Source organism: Rana temporaria, chromosome 2, assembly GCF_905171775.1.
Source record: "Rana temporaria chromosome 2, aRanTem1.1, whole genome shotgun sequence".
Classification (NCBI taxonomy): Eukaryota; Metazoa; Chordata; class Amphibia; order Anura; family Ranidae; genus Rana; species Rana temporaria.
The window spans coordinates 71,480,550-71,485,909 of NC_053490.1; the positions used below are offsets into that span (position 1 = coordinate 71,480,550).

Consider the following 5,360-nt stretch of genomic DNA (forward strand, 5'->3'; position numbering starts at 1 on the left):
TCGGAGAGTCTTCTGACATCACGACTCCACCCACCGAGCTCCAGACAACAGATCAACCCACAGAATCTGCAGTTTTTCAGTTCTTATAACAGACAGAGGGGAGACATTTGACAGGTGAGGATACATGCAGGAGGCATCTATATCCATATAGAGCAGCACTATGGCAGTAGTTTAGAAAGGATGAGAGCGGCTTTACATCCACTTTAAACCCCACTGAAAATCTGTGGAATGACTTGAAGACTCCTGTCCACAAATGGTCACCATCAAATGTAACTGAACTTAGCAGTTTTGCAAAGAAGAGTGGGCGAGGGCGACTATTACAAAGTCTAGATGTGCAAGACATTTCCCAACAGGCTATATAGACTGTAATTAAAGAAAACGTTGGCTCAACAAAATACTCACACAAGGGGGTCCTTTTTCCAACTCACTAAATCTGTTTTTGAATTATTTTTTTCTGACAGGTTGGTGTTACATCTTTTACTTGGATATTTAAGTTGCACTAGTAAATACGGCTCGATAAAACAAAAACTGTGTCTGTCTTCAATTTAGGCCGCAAATCAACAAAATTTGATTATTTTAAAGGGGGGTTATTTTTTTTCTATACCCACTGGGGCAGATCCTTAAAGAAATTACGCGGCGTATCTCTTGATACGCCGCGTAATTTCAAATTTTGCGCGTCATATCTTTGTTTTGGTATCCCCAAAACAAGATCCGACGGCATCTGTGTTAGATCCGACAGGCGTACGTCTTCGTACGCCGTCGGATCTTAGATGCAATTTTTCGGCGTCCGCTAGGTGGCGTTCTCGTCGTAATCCGCGTCGAGTATGCAAATTAGCTATTTCCGACGATCCACGAACGTACGACCGGCCGTCGCATTTTTTTACGTTGTTTCCGTTCGGCTTTTTCCGGCGTATAGTTAAAGCTGCTATCTGGTGGCGTACTCAATGTTAAGTATGGCCGTCGTTCCTGTGTCTAATTTTGAAAATTTTACGTCGTTTGCGTAAGTCGTCTGTGAATGGGGCTGGACGCCATTTACAATTACGCTGAAAACAATGACGTCCTTGCGACGTCATTTAGCGCAATGCACAGCGGGAAATTTTAGGGACGGCGCATGCGCAGTTCGTTTGGCGCGGGGACGCGCTTCATTTAAATGAAACACGCCCCCTACCCGCCCAATTTGAAATCCGCCGCGAGAGATACACTACGCCGCCGTAACTTACGGCGCAAATTCATTGAGGATTCAAACCAAAGCCAGGTAAGTTACAGCGGCGTAGCGTATCTCACATCTGCGCCGGGCGTAGCGAAGGTATGTGGATCTACCCCACTGTATCTATGTATACGATAGGCGTCCCAAAACTTCATGACCTGACACGAAAGTTGTCATAACACAGACATCAAGCGTTATCACCGCACTAAGCCACCAAGCAGCAGCACACCCTTAGAACTCCATAAGATTGGCGTCATCACTTTGCTCACTGATAGAACATTCAGAGCTACCTTTTTCCACTTTCTCCACTTTCAACTCGACAACAGAGGAGTGTGAACTGTCTGCAAGGAGCGCATGAAAACCGTATAGTGCACATGTGACATATTATAACGCCTAAACATCTGGAAGAGTGGCTTGGTGCCTTGATGACGTTTTATGTCTGTGTGGTCACTGTTTGTGGCCTCCGTGAACTTTTGGGATATTTCCAATATACTGTATATCATCCATTTATCTACAAATATTCCATGTATGTATACATGTGTTATACATCTATATAATGTATATATAATGTATATATAATGTATGTGTATATATATATATATATATATATATATCTATATATCTATATATATATATATATATACAGCATGTAATTCATTTATCTATATAAAAAAAAAAATCTCAATTTACTCTATAATCCATGTATCTATACATATATATGAATAAGTATTGTCAAAAACAAAATGTAAAAATCTATTTATCATTATATAATCCATCTATCTGTCAATATCATGCAAGTATCTCTACAGTATATAATCCTAGTACCTATATATAAACTATGTGTATGTATATATAATCCATGTATCCATGGTGTGACTCCCTCACACATATCTGTCAGCCTGCTGTGTGTGCACTGATAGTGATTGGTGATGTCACACTAATGATGATTGGTGATGTCACACTAATGATGATTGGTGATGTCACACTAATGATGATTGGTGATGTTACACTAATGATGATTGGTGATGTTACACTGATACTAATCTGTTTGCATATTTGCACATTCATTTATCAATTATACTATTTGGGTTATTTATACATTTTACCAATTACACCATTCTATGCTATCGGAGCGCAACACCATCTCTTGATTTTTTCCATATCACACTAATGATGATTGGTGATCTCACACTGATAATAATTGGTGTCACACGGATAATTGGTGATGTCACACTGATAATAATTGGTGATGTCACACTGATAATAATTGGTGATGTCACACTGATGATTGGTGATGTCACACTGATAATAGTTGGTGATGTCACACTGATAATAATTGGTGATATCACACTGATGATTGGTGATGTCACGCTGATAATGATTGGTGATGAAACACTGATAATGATTGGTGATGTCACACTGATAATTATTGGTGATGTCACACTGATAATGATTGGTGATGTCACACTGATAATAATTGGTGATGTCACACTGATAATAATTGGTGATGTCACACTGATGATTGGTAATGTCACACTGATAATGTTGAGGATTGGTGATCTCACACTGAAAAATGATTGGTGATGTCACTCTGATAATGATTGGTGATGTCATACTGATAATAATTGGTGATGTCACACTGATAATAATTGGTGATGTCACACTGATAATGATTGGCGATGTCACACTGATAATGTTGATGATTGGTGATCTCACACTGATAATAATTGGTGATGTCACACTGATGATTGGTGATGTCATACTGATAATAATTGGTGATTTCACACTGATAATGATTGGTGATGTCACACTGATAATTATTGGTGATGTCACACTGATAATGATTGGTGATATCACACTGATAATAATTGGTGATGTCACACTGATAATAATTGGTGATGTCACACTGATGATTGGTGATGTCACACTGATAATGTTGATGATTGGTGATCTCACACTGAAAAATGATTGGTGATGTCACTCTGATAATAATTGGTGATGTCACACTGATAATGATTGGTGATGTCATACTGATAATAATTGGTGATTTCACACTGATAATGATTGGTGATGTCACACTGATAATAATTGGTGATGTCACACTGATAATGATTGGCGATGTCACACTGATGATTGGTGATGTCACACTGATAATAATTGGTGATGTCACACTGATAATAATTGGTGATGTCACACTGATAATGATTGGCGATTTCACACTGATGATTGGTGATGTCACACTGATAATGATTGGCGATGTCACACTGATAATGTTGATGATTGGTGATCTCACACTGATAATAATTGGTGATGTCACACTGATAATGATTGGTGATGTCATACTGATAATAATTGGTGATTTCACACTGATAATGATTGTGATGTCACACTGATAATTATTGGTGATGTCACACTGATAATGATTGGTGATGTCACACTGATAATAATTGGTGATGTCACACTGATGATTGGTGATGTCACACTGATAATGTTGATGATTGGTGATCTCACACTGAAAAATGATTGGTGATGTCACTCTGATAATAATTGGTGATGTCACACTGATAATGATTGGTGATGTCATACTGATAATAATTGGTGATTTCACACTGATAATGATTGGTGATGTCACACTGATAATAATTGGTGATGTCACACTGATAATGATTGGCGATGTCACGCTGATGATTGGTGATGTCACACTGATAATAATTGGTGATGTCACACTGATAATAATTGGTGATGTCACACTGATAATGATTGGCGATTTCACACTGATGATTGGTGATGTCACACTGATAATGATTGGTGATGTCACACTGATAATAATTGGTGATGTCACACTGATAATGATTGGTGATTTCACACTGATGATTGGTGATGTCATACTGATAATAATTGGTGATGTCACACTGATAATGATTGGCGATTTCACACTGATGATTGGTGATGTCACACTGATAATAATTGGTGATGTCACACTGATGATTGGTGATGTCACACTGATAATAATTGGTGATGTCACACTGATGATTGGTTATGTCACACTGATAATGATTGATGATCTGACACTAATAATGATTTGTGATGTCACTCTGGTGATGGATGTGATGGATGAGTGTAGTAGTAGATCGGATGTGATGGGTGAGTGTAGTAGTAGATCGGATGTGATGGATGAGTGTAGTAGTAGATCGGATGTGATGGGTGAGTGTAGTAGTAGATCGGATGTGATGGGTGAGTGTAGTAGTAGATCGGATGTGATGGGTGAGTGTAGTAGTAGATCGGATGTGATGGGTGGGTGTAGTAGTAGATCGGATGTGATGGGTGAGTGTAGTAGTAGATCGGATGTGATGGATGAGTGTAGTAGTAGATCGGATGTGATGGATGAGTGTAGTAGTAGATCGGATGTGATGGATGAGGGTAGTAGTAGATCGGATGTGATGGATGAGGGTAGTAGTAGATCGGATGTGATGGATGAGTGTAGTAGTAGATCGGATGTGATGGATGAGGGTAGTAGTAGATCGGATGTGATGGATGAGTGTAGTAGTAGATCGGATGTGATGGATGAGTGTAGTAGTAGATCGGATGTGATGGGTGGCTGTAGTAGTAGATCGGATGTGATGGATGAGGGTAGTAGTAGATCGGATGTGATGGATGAGGGTAGTAGTAGATCGGATGTGATGGATGAGTGTAGTAGTAGATCGGATGTGATGGATGAGTGTAGTAGTAGATCGGATGTGATGGGTGGGTGTAGTAGTAGATCGGATGTGATGGGTGGGTGTAGTAGTAGATCGGATGTGATGGATGAGGGTAGTAGTAGATAGGATGTGATGGGTGAGTGTAGTAGTAGATCGGATGAGATGGGTGAGTGTAGTAGTAGATGGGATGTGATCGATCAGTGTAGTAGTAGATCGGACGGACCCCTCTGTACACTCACAGCAGATCTCTCAGTCCCCAGCTCCTCTCGGTTGCTGGGATGGTGGGCGTGTCTCCCGTACGATGGATGGTTCCCCTGTGAGTTTGACACGAGTGTGTGTGGCCCCGCCCCCTCCTCTCTCTCTCCGATCCTCAGGAATGCAATGATCAGATCTCCGGTGGAAGAGATCGGGGAGATCCGGGGCTGTACTGCGGGGAGATGTGCGGGGCTGGACCG

The 5,360-nt window shown here is 40.4% G+C and overlaps 1 protein-coding gene across 1 annotated transcript in view; it reads left to right on the forward strand.

The window, feature by feature from the left end:
- The first annotated feature begins 5,254 nt into the window (after positions 1–5,254).
- Positions 5,255–5,360, forward strand: part of LHFPL6 (LHFPL tetraspan subfamily member 6) — a 217,508-nt gene continuing 217,402 nt past the window's right edge. The window contains exon 1 of the mRNA XM_040340360.1: positions 5,255–5,360. This exon is cut by the window's right edge and continues 104 nt beyond it. The gene's annotated coding sequence lies outside the window, so the exon portion shown is untranslated.